General features: G+C 36.0%; 1 protein-coding gene and 1 long non-coding RNA gene across 3 annotated transcripts in view; both read left to right on the top strand.

The window, feature by feature from the left end:
• LOC135207253 (epidermal growth factor receptor-like) overlaps positions 1-12,500 on the top strand; it is a 540,996-nt gene that overhangs the window by 107,044 nt on the left and 421,452 nt on the right. The window lies entirely within an intron of this gene.
• Positions 1-12,500, top strand: part of LOC135207254 (uncharacterized) — a 128,606-nt gene that overhangs the window by 60,853 nt on the left and 55,253 nt on the right. Inside the window, exon 2 of the long non-coding RNA XR_010312939.1 lies at positions 1,581-1,641. This is a non-coding gene — a long non-coding RNA (uncharacterized LOC135207254). The remainder of the gene's footprint in view (positions 1-1,580; positions 1,642-12,500) is intronic.

The following is a 12,500-nucleotide window of genomic DNA, read 5'->3' on the forward strand; positions in this document are numbered from 1 at the left end:
TTTCTTTTACCTTGACCGTTGTTTTCAGTTTATGTAACTTTTATTTCTCTTTCTGAAAGAGGGAGAGAATGTACTCTCCGAAAGCTTAAATAAAAAAACTTTCAATTTTTTCCGAATTTTTGTGGGCTTCCTACAACATATTAGAACACGGATACAGTGTTTAACTTTGCTATATATATATGTGTGTGTGTGTGTGTGTGTGTGTGTGTGTGTGTGTGTGTGTGTAGGTGTAAGTGTGACTGCAAAACTCTGGGATAAGAATGTATTTCAGGAATGTAGTGGGAAATGGATAATTTTTTTAGATGATACCGCAACGACTGAGAATAGTTGGGAAGAGCTGAGGGCACTAGTGAAATTGTCCGATAGTATTTACGAGACACGAGAATTAATATGGGCAGGAGTAAGGCAGTGAGCGTTCATATAAGTGTTGAAGGAATGGAAGTTCATTTGCATAAATGTGTGTGTGTAGGTGTAAGTGTGACTGCAAAGTCTGGGATAAGAATGTATTTCAGGAATGTAGTGGGAAATGGATAATATTTTTTATCCCAGAGTTTTGCAGTCACACTTACACCTTACACACACACACACACACACACACACACACACACACACACACACACATCATATATGATATATATATATATATATATTATATATATATATATATATGATCGTAGGATGAGAGAAGACATAAGTTTTTGAATGCTGTAGTAATCACCGTCTTTCCTTTTCACTGGAACCAACCACCGTTAAGGGAAACGTGTATACACACACATATTGTATAAGTGTGCGTGTGTATACTTAAGTTAACATGAACATAATTTGATCACTTAAAGTCTCATTTTCGTCCATTAGTTTGGATATTTATAGATATTAGATTGAAAATAATGTTCAAAATTATAAATGTACTTTTTATCCTCAGTATGATGAATGAATTATTTAGTTGCTTAATACGAGATCGTGATAAAGTAAATGTCTCTTATTGCCACTAATATAACTTGGCATTGTGTCAATCATTTATGGCGAAATACTGAGATCTGTTGATTATAATTGTGATTTCCCTTCCGGAGAAAGTGTTTCGAATATTCTTTCAGGAGAGATCGTGAAGCAGCATTTTTTAGAGTGTTTTAAACAGTTCCCGACCGAGATAGCTCCTGAAGGGTGATGCTAGTTAGTTCCTGGCAGTAAAAATAACTTTTATGGTTGTTTCTGTCACGATTCGTTGTTTGGGTGAAAGGAAGACCGGAGCGATGGCAAGAGAGAGAGTTCTGGGTTCTGGGTGCTGCGTAAAAGAAAAGAAAAGAAAAAAAAAAAACTAAGAGGTGGTCGGTAAGGAGGCATCTACGAGTATGCAGTGATTGACACATATATGCTGGAGAGAGAGAGAGAGAGAGAGAGAGAGAGAGAGAGAGAGAGAGATAAGCATAAAGAAAGACGAATTGTAGACTGTTAATATAATTCTAGGGCTTGATTACTAAATGAAAAGATGATAAGTTTAGATGCTTATTTCTTTGGTGGCCTCGTAGAAAATCTATCGGCGATTCTGAGAAATTGATAATTATTTTTATTTTTTATTACAGGTACGTTGTTGGAACCCCCTTTTTTATAATGCGGAACGTCTTTTATTCTTGGTGAAATTCGGTAAGTAGAAAGTTCTGGTTTTTCTGTTGTATTCTTTTTACTTTCCTGTAAATTTACTTTTCTGCTCCTTTTAGGCTTCATTATAATACAGAACGTTGGGTTTTATCAATGTTTTACGATTAGATTGACTAATATAGTTGTAATCTGTCGACAAGGTAAGTTTTGTCCGTGTGAAATGTATTCAATGTTGGAATTTTTATATTTATCAGTCTTTAGAAGGTGTTGACTATTTGTTGGTTAAAAAAAAAAATATCCGGAGTGGCATAATTATCTGTGGCTGGAATTTTATCATCATGTAATAAGAGGAAAGAGAGAGCTTAGGCCGATCTAATAAAAAGGAGTAAAAATGGGTGTCTATAGTTGACGCTGATTGCAGCATTGACTCCATAGAGAAAGCGAAGGAAAAGCCAACCAACGTAAAATCCAGTGCAATAGAGTACTACCGCCAGCAACCACCATCACCCCCGTTTTTTTTGATCAGTTTTAATTGCATTACCAATTAAAAAAATGGTCCTCTTCACTCGCTGAGATTTATATCACCCTAACCAGTTAATCTCGCTAATTAACCATTTAAAATCTCTGATCTATATACATGGGAACTTGACCCCTCCATCCTCGTTCCTCCAATCAGAGAGAAGGTGGGCAGCCAGGAGAGCATCTGGTTGGCTGACATACATCTGGCAAGATACTTTAACTAATTAAAAGCCTGTTATACCCTCGGATAGACGAAAGTGAAGGGGTATCTTGCTTTCTCATTATGTCTCCTCTTTAATGCCTTAGCGACCTGTAGTAGCGAGCTCTACACTGTTCCACAGTCTCGCTCTCTCAGAACCACACCAGCTTCATATCTGTACACCACAACATTCCTTATAACTTTTGTATCATCTTACACCCCCCCCCCCCCACCCCCCACCCCCTTGCCTCCTCCTGCTTCTTTTTTTTTTATTTTTTTGCGGCGTTCTTTCGAGTTCTTTTCCCGCTTTCCTCCTGATGGAGAGGTGTAAGTGAGTGTCAGTGTTGATGATGATGGCCTTAGCCATCCTCCCTAGATGTCTTCAATGAGGCTACTGAGAGAATACAGGTTTTATGGTGCTGTTGTAATATAGAGTCAAAGACTGGCTTTGGTTGTATTGTAATTTATGGCATGTTGAATTTTTTCGTATCTTGTCCTTTATTTTAGGTTTTTTGATCTAATTGGAATGGGACGTAGACTTTGCTTAGAAAATTACTTTTCCGCAATGGAAAATATAGGACTTTGGTTTATTTAATTTTTTATCGTTTCAAGTGTTTACGAGGGCAAGTTCGTGTTTTTTAGATGTACAAACGTTAAAATATATTCGCTGTTAAGGATGACCTTTCTTTTTAGTGTTCGATTCTACAGTATAATCTTAGCTCTTTGGCCCAGGTGTCCATACGGATCTCATTATTTATACTTGTGACCTTCGCATAAAATACTGAACGAAACAAAAACAAGAGCCTCATCTCTGCGTGATTGCTTCATTTGTGCTGATCGGCTGAGTCATCTATCCGTCAAGTTAGATTATGTATCTCAAAATAACGTGTTTATTTAAATGTGATTAGGATGTGGATTCCTGGTCTCATCGAACAGGTATTAGTAATTATGGTTTTGTGTGTGGATAAGCTCCTGTTGCTTCAAGGTATAAGGGTGTTATGTGTTTCTCTTTATTCAAAATTTGCCTGACATTTGAAGATATGTGTGAGTGTTTACATGCAGATTGTGTGCGGATATATGCACATATAAATAGGAGTGCGCTTGTGCAAATTATATATCACATGTTTATAAATGTAAAGTGTAGCTTCTCTTATGAATACTAGGTAAGAGGTAAGAGGGAGAGTGGGGTATGCACATAGCAAGTGGGTCCCTTTAGATTGCAATAAAAGGGTCTGACATTTGGTTCATGGCTATCATTGTCACTACGGGCTGCTCTGTGAGCAAGAGTCCGTGCTGGCATAAAGGCCAGCTTAATCTTCGCCAACATATCATTGTGATCGTAGGGAGCTGGGAAGTAAGGAACCATGATTTGGATTTCAAAATTATAATGCAAGCGTGGCAAAACATCCATAGTAATGTGTACATTTAGGTTTTAAAAATATTCAACTGGTTTGTTAATGAGACACTTCACATCCATTGAACTTCTAATGTATTGCCTATATTATATATATAAAACAAAGGTACCAAAAATAAGAAAATACATTAACAATATTTGACGTTGATTTAACATAGAAAAACAACTATGGTTAAAATACAGTACAATTTGAATGTATGCACACGCTACTTTATTAAATTATAAAAAATGCTTATATATATTGTGTATTATATCATAATCATCCTAAAACCTGTAATATTTTGCTTTTGAGTGATTGAAATGCACAGGCAAACTTGCAGAATATTCAAGTTTAACCCTTTATAAAGTTATAAAGGTTTATTAGATAGAGTTGCAAGTGAGATACATTATGGGTAATAGCCTTTACAGTGGAAAAGTCATTGTAATCCATAAATATTGTTGATGGTAAAATACTTCATCAAAGCTCTGTAAAGTTAAAATGTTTGGGCCTTTTATTTTCTATTAAATGAGCTTAGCTGAATTTTTCCTTTTGATTTCAGGTAATGATTTTTAATAGTGGTGGTAGTGAAGAAGGTAGAGTAGTTATTTATTTCAAGGAAACTGTTCAAGATGGACCTACTTCTCAGAAGAAAACGATCACATCATGTAAAACAGATTTTTCTAAATGTATCATATGTTAGAAGCAATTGAAGAATGAAAAGCCGAGTAAATGAACTCAATTTGGGATTGAAACCTGTCAGAAAGCATTAGAGCTAAGACAAGGTGACATGAGTGGACGGCTGTTGCCTGAAATGAAAGGTCAAGTCGCTTTTCTGTCACATGAACCTGTTTGCCACCCGTGTTTCAGGAGCAACTAGAAAGAATTTGAGCATGTTGAAGCTAAATATGGTGACTTGTATGATAGTGATCCACAACCTGGCAACGCTTCTGAAGAGACCAAAACTAAAGTCTTATATTAGCGACACCAAATCTGAAAAAGAACTGCTTCCTGTGCAACAAAGGAGGATATGCCAAAGGTAGTTGGAAACTGTTGTTGCTACAAAGACAGACAGCAGTCAATCCATGCCAAGGCAAAGGAAATCACAAACTGCTGACACCGATCCAAAGTCTATGGTGACACATGTATAGACATGAAGTTTTGTTTAGACAATTACGTGGATCAAAACCTCAAAAAGACTACACAGAAACTTCTTTCGAAGCCAGTCATGTATTTATAATGTTTTCAGATGAGTTGCAAAACAGCTTTTTCAGAACATGGTAGCCTTTTTATTGATACAGTTGAGAGCTCATTGTAGATGTTCACCTGAATTCACTTAGGAAAGATCTGGAGAACCACTTTTCAGTTAAAGTCAGTTTGTATAATCAAGAATAGTTTGTTCAGCTGATTTGACCGTAGCTGAGATGTCCAAACTGGGCGCAGAACTTCAGCAAGATGTTATTTACACTGTTGACAGTCAGGACTTTGTAAAATGCCCCCAAGGTTATGTGAAAAATATCGTTATAAAGAAGAGAGGTAATGAACAATATTTAGAAATATATTCCAGTGCATCGTCTGTACAATCACCTACCATGGTTGATCACTAATGCAGGTCCAGAATTAAATGAAGATGGACATGTTCTATTTACTGTAACAAATCACAAGCAAGCTCTGAATGCTGCATAAGATTTAATGTCACTTCCTGAAATAGAATAAAAAGTGGCTTTCTGGTTCCTCTTATGAAGATGGCTGAAACTCAGATGCTTCTTATCTTAGTATTATCTGATCTGAACTCTGTAAGGATCATAGATGCAATGACAGTCATTTAACAGTTTCTAAACATGGGCAAAACTACTTTTGGTCAAATGCCATGACCTTATCTAGCAAATGTTCTCAGTCTTAGGCCACCAAATTGCAAAACCATCACCATAGTGTGAGATTGTTATGATTTTAACCCACTGAAGAGCTTAAAAACTGCTGAACGGGTCAAAAGAAACTGGTAAAAAAAAGCTATCTTAGAGCCTTTGCTAGCAGAAAGCATTTCTACACCAGAATATGTTTTGCTACATAACAACATATATCTGCTACCATACATGAGATTTGCCTAATGAAGTAAGAATCACTTTTGGTGACACTAACAAAGATCCAGCAAGTACTCTGACTGTTACTAGTGAAAGTGTCACTTAAGTTACTGAAACTGTATATGTGAATCATGAAGATGCAGTCAAGAATTTTTGCACATATGGCTAATATATGCAGGGGTTGAGACCTTGCAAAATAGTAGTTAATGCGAGTGACTTGCATATTGTGCTTGGGATGTTTCACCTGTTTATCCTAGGAAATGGATCTGAACTCTGGATTCATCACAGCAAGTAATATCTTTCTGCACATGATTTAATCCATACTCTTTCATCAAAGGTTTAATGTCACAAAAATGCATCATAGTCAGATCCTTCTCGCAGGATATGTCCTTGGTGGATGCGACTCTGTAAGCTCTGTGTTCAGAAAAGGCAAACGCAAGGCAGCTAAAGTGACCTTAGAAAACATGCACAATCTCTTGGTACTGCCCAACTTTGATAGTGATGGACAATACCAGGTTACTAGGGAGGTGACCTGTAAAGACAGAAAATTGTTTTCTTGTTTTGACAGCAAACAATCCGTTCAATCAAAGGGCATTTTAATTAAATAAATTTTTCCTGTTAGTAATGGTAGCAAAAGAACATTACCACCAACTGAAGGTGGATTTCATTTCCATCTTCTCTGAGCAATCTACTAGTTTCTTGTAACGAATCAATGGTGCTTCCTGGCATTAGTTAGTCTGATCATACCATTAAAGATGGCAAATTGACCCTAGTCCTGTTGTCTAAATCAGCAAAACCAAGTGCAACCAAGTCATATTGCAAATGCAAAACTTTATGCAGGTGATCTTGTTCATGTGCTAAAACTGGGGTGGTTTGTGTTTCAGCATGCACTTGTTTTGGACGATGTAGGACTGAGGATGATTGATAAAATTGTCCACTTTACCTGTTATATCAATGAAAATAATTGTTAAGGTATAGCTGTCTCAAGAATACAGTGATTATGTTTTTCAAGATGTTTCCAGTGATAGAAATTTTTTAATTAGTGTTAATGTTTGAAGCTATGTATTCTTAACATTAAGACAATTTGGGCTTTGAGAGGCAATGAATTATTGTAAAGTTCCTACTCTGATTGTATGATTACTAAGCCACTGACAGTTTTGCAAGGAGGAAAAAAAACTTATTTTGCACGAGAATTTTGATGTCCAAATTGTATTCCCATATTATTGAAATATTGTATTTGAAAAATTGAGTACAGTAAATTTTGCAGATAGGTCATGGTGTCAGCAGAATAAAATCCGTGGAGCCTGTGTGAAATATGGCATCTGTGTTGGAATTAGACCGATGGCAATTGAAGTTGAATAGAATTAAATTAAATTATATTTTTAAGGATTAGCTTTTTCGGGACTATTGGTACTATATCTTGGAACTGTTACTTTTAAATGAGATTGGGTTTATTAGTAGTAGAGAAGGTGATTTCTCAAGAGTTTTCATTCAGTTTATGCAGTTTCTTCTCGTATATATTATTCCTGTCAAAAGAGTAATTGTCTTGGTTTGTGAAATGAATAGTAAACAATGAATTTTCTGACGAATAGATGTCTTTATTCTAAATCCACTTATTTACTGCATGTGTAGTTTCTTAAAAGAATTATATCTTTTATTATTTTATCATATACATGTATGGATATGTAGTGTGTGTGTGTGGAGAAAAGGTTTAAAAAGTTTAAGAAAGGAATGAAGATGAATGTTAAAAGCACCAATTTTAAGAACTGAGGAGAAAGTAATGTGAAAGAGTTTGTTTTCACAGGGAAGGGGTGAGTGAGCTGTGTGTTTTCACAACATTCAAAACTCGTCAAAGATTTAAATTGTTAATCGTTGATGCGAAAGACAGTTCATTTTAGGCTCATGGATTTTGCTAGGGTAGCTAGGTAGAAATTTAATTTTGTTTCATGATAGTCCAGAGAAATGCAAAATAACCGTAAAAACTGAGCCATTGTATATTTGTAATCCATCGTATTAATGGTGGAACTAGTTCTGAAATAGACGTAGTAGTAGTAGTAGTAGTAGTAGCAGTAGTAGTAGTTTTGGTGTTGTTCCGTCTTTAGTTTTACGTTATGGAAGTAGATATATTTTGTCTGGGTGGTGCCAGGAGTGGTAATATTAAGTAGAAGTGGCAGAAGTTTAGTAGTATTTATACTTATTACCCGCTGATAGTTTTGGTAGCATTATTGTCACCGTATAGTACTTACTAATTTTTTAATAACACGACGTGGTAAATGAACTTTTGTCTCTACTGTCATTACTTACCATGGAAGGTTTTGAAGTAGGCAAATCAAGGACCAGTATCTCATACCCACTATCTAGAGTCAGGGGTAGAATTTCAAGATACACATATAAAACCAACGATGATGTGTATGTTCCTCAAATTCATGTTTCGTATGACTCTCTCTCTCTGAATGTTGATAATCTTAGGTCGTAACTGATTATCTTCGTTAACTGATTTGCTTTTATCTATATGTTTAATCAAATAAGACATATTTTAGATGAGAACGTCGCTCACTGAAAAATCTTGGTTTTATTGTATATAAAACGAAGAAATTTTTCTAAAATTTGGTTTGTTTCTAAGAAAATTTCTCATATGTATGACACGAAATGAAATTTAATGGGCAGCTTCTAAATGAAGCATCTACGTCCTAGGTCTTCATTTATACGTGTCCTAACTTATCTTATTTTGCCGACAAAGAAATAAAGAAATTCCTCCAGACTTGTCAAAATTGTTTAGCTTTTACGCAGTATCGTAGATGTTGACAGTCTAGGAGACGGGATTTTCGTCTCGGAATGTTAATGGATGTGAAGTAGATGTTAAGCGTTGTACATCTGTTTGCATATCGTGTATTCTGTTTATTACTTTCTTTGTACACTGTTTACTTCCGAAGAACGCCATCCCATATTTGGGTTAGCTTCGTACTATAACTTGGCAACTAATGATTTCAGTCAAGGTGCGACGTCTTCTTTTTTTCGATGTATTATTTTGTTGCCAAACTGATTATGTTCATAAAGGAAATTGGTGTTGTGTATAGATAATTCATTCCTTGTTTGGTGAAGTTATTATTTTAATGTAAAGATAGAAGAGTGGTAGATCTGACTAATGTAAAAGTGGGAGAGCAGAGGCAGAGTGCAGATACAAAGACGCTTTTTGGAAATGACTGGGGGATGTCATTTGGCCAATAAAAAGGTAAAACGACAAAATTGTATGGAAATATAAGAGAGCGCAGTGCAATGTTGGGGAAAATGGAACAAGGTGGCCTGCCATGTTGTTTAAGGTAAGATTGGATGAGAGAAAGTTGCCAAAGCAATAAGGTAGTAGAATAATTGTTTAGTGTATGAGTAAAAGGTGAAAGTTCAGTATAAGAATTGAAGAGCTTGAAATTGTTCAGTATAGGCCTGCTTGGAAAGTTTTCTATTAGGGTTTTGATTAAAACAGAAATACCGGTAACGGAGGAATTAATAAAGAAAAACTCAGGAGATTTTGGCTGTGTGAAAAGTTTGAGAACAAAGGGAAAGAAGACCTGCCAGCGTTAGACTTGGATCAAGGCAAACCTTCGGTGGAATCGTCAAAGTGGAATGCTGTGGGTGGTGGAATGTGTGTCGTTGGAAAGTAATTTGTTGAGGGCAGTTGAAGCTGTGGCTTGGTGGAAAAGCTAGCCTGAGACAAGGATACGTTGTGTCTTATGTACTGAGCAATAAGAGAGGACATGGAAGTGACAATTGATGGGTAAATTGTTGTATTAAAGAGGTAGACTTGTGAGGAGCCAATGAAGTATCAATTGCTGATGGTGAAAAGAAGCAATAGAGACCGATAACGGTGTGAACGTGTTTCTAAGAGGTGTCATTCAATTGGCATTAACAAAAGCAGGATTGTTGCAACAGATTTAGAATAGGAGAGGACATAACAGAAGGAAGAAGGTATGAAGGGATTGGGCAGTCTTTAATAGTAGATAAGAAGTATGGGTATTGAATGCAATCAGAAAAAAGGTGGATAATGTGAGGTGTAGATGATTTTTTAGTAGAGTATATGCAGGGTAGTTTAGTATTTGTCAACTTGTGTGGAGGAGTTGCACAATGTCAGTGCACGTTTCTGTAGGTATATGAAGAGGTTTCTTGACATAATGTTCATCCTTGATTTTAGAATTAAAGGCGAATGTGATAGTTACTATTGTTGTTTCTTTGGAAGGTCCCCCGCTGTCTGAAACTATATATATATATATATATATATAATATATATATATATATCTCATATATATATATATAATATATATATTATATATATATATATGATACAATAATATATATATGTGTGTGTGTGTGTGTGTGTGTGTGTGTTCTTTATAATATGTCTTTAGATTTATAATATGATTGAAAGGATTTTATCCTGTTAAATGAAATTTTGCAGAGTGCGCCTAAATTGACTTTGGCGCTTAGTGAAACTATCTAAAGGCAATTCAATCGGAGCCGGTTGTCATTCAACCGGAGGTTTGTGTCGGCCTTTTATGGTTATCAGTCCACTGCGAGGATGTGCTTGTAATTTAAGACGAAGGAAAGGGATGAAACAATGCGGGCTCCTTTTGTTTATTGAATACGTCATTTTACTACCAACTTGATATGCGATACACCACGAATTGAAAGTGTCGGTGATAAGTACTACGATGCGATGTTAGAGATGAATCTTTGATACAGTACTTTGCCAGTTATTTGTGAGTGAGTCTGAGATGTTGCCTTGCGTTTACTCAGAGAAGAAGGCTCTTGAGCTTTCTGTAATGATTCCTCTGTAATTTGGGCGTCAATAACCTCGTCGTTGCGACGCCAGTAAGAATTAATAAATCAATCAATCCTCTGTTATTTAATGTAGTGAATCTCAGGATTATAACTTTGCTAGTGATGAATTTTGTATTCTCCACTCCTTTATGTAGCGTTGATTAAAGGTTAGATTCTGATTCTACGGCTTTGAGTGGAGTAATTAATAATTTGAAAGATTGGTGCTGTTTCTTTCTATTCTAACTTTGGTAAAGTAAGAATAAGATATTTAGGTGTATGAGCCAAAGCGAAAATAACCACCGCTCGCCAACTCTCTCGATGTTTCTCATGCTGTAGCAGTAGGGTTCATCATTGTTTAAGTACCTGGAAGTTGTCGACTGTTATGGGTTGCAGCTTCGAGTAAAAAGTAAAAAATATCCGAAGTCATTGATCAGTATTTCTTTAGAATACCTACGGTAATATAACTAAGTAAAACCATTCATCAGGTATCATTAAATATTCTCTCTCTCTCTCTCTCTCTCTCTCTCTCTCTCTCTCTCTCTCTCTCTCTCTCTCTCTCTCTCTCGTAAATCTCAGGTTTAATATTACAGGAAGTAATATTTTGAAAGGAAACGAGGGTGAGTATTGAAATGAATCAAATTTCCTATGAATATATATAAAAGGTAAGGAAGGAACTGGAGGCTCACTGTCAGAGGGGAAGTGTTATAAAGAACCCTCCTTTCATTACCCTTAACTAATGAGAAAAAGATGTGAAAAGGGAAATCTCGGCCGAGGAAGGTGTAGGGGAAAAGGAGTTTTTTATTTATTTTTTCTCGGAGAAAGGAAGAGGAAGAGGAGGGAAACGCAAAGGAAAATGGCGAAGCATACATTTTTTTTTTCTTTACTTCGGGGATCCCATTCAGAAGCGTGACGTTAGGTTGCCTCTCAATCTAAGAAACTGGTATTACTGAATATGTTGGTTTATCAGCGTTGATTTCACGATTCTGAGATATTTCAAGACGTGCGGTTGTTATATTACTACGAATACCTCTGCCGTTACCTGTAGGAGTGGACTCCAAAGAGAGAGAGAGAGAGAGAGAGAGAGAGAGAGAGAGAGAGAGAGAGAGAGTAGCTTGTAAATAAGATGTCAGAGACTTTATGCCCTTCATAAATGGTGCTCGTTTCTTCTTGAATCTGTGGGAATTAGGCAATCTCCCTATCTTCTAAACATATCGGGTGTACACCCCTTCTTGGATATGTATCTCTCTCTCTCTCTCTCTCTCTCTCTCTCTCTTCAAATGTATTTCTTTCTTTGTCCTTTTTTTTCAGATTTGAACTTCTAAATTCGTTCCTAAATGTGTTTTTATTCAGCTACTTTAGAATTTATTTTTTGCTAATTTCATTTTTTATATACATATACATATATATCTATATATATTATATATATATGAATAACTGATCAGAAAGTATATAAAACGTGATGCTAATGTATTAAAATAAAGGTCCACCAAGAAAAAATGAAAAACGAGAATAGCCGAGTACTTTTCGGTCCTGTTCGGACCCTTTATGAAGGGTCCGAACAGGACCGAAAGTACTTCGGCTATCTCGCTCATTTTTTCCTTGTCGGACACCCTTTATATAATATTATAATATATATATTGGATATATGACCTTCAGGTCCTAGTCCCGGGTCGTAGACCTAAATCTCAGACATCTATCCATCCACTATGATATATGACGTTGCTTAAGACAAAGGCTTTTCCTTACTATTTTATGTATCAATAATGACGGTGGTACTTTTAAGTGACGCAGTGATATCAGTCATCCCGACAAGAGAAACGAGAAGATACGAAGAGACGTGAGGTATAAAGGAGGAGAAGATCTCAACAGTCGCTTAGGCTCTGTGTAATATTATAATGCATA

Source organism: Macrobrachium nipponense, chromosome 32, assembly GCF_015104395.2.
Source record: "Macrobrachium nipponense isolate FS-2020 chromosome 32, ASM1510439v2, whole genome shotgun sequence".
NCBI classification, from domain to species: domain Eukaryota; kingdom Metazoa; phylum Arthropoda; class Malacostraca; order Decapoda; family Palaemonidae; genus Macrobrachium; species Macrobrachium nipponense.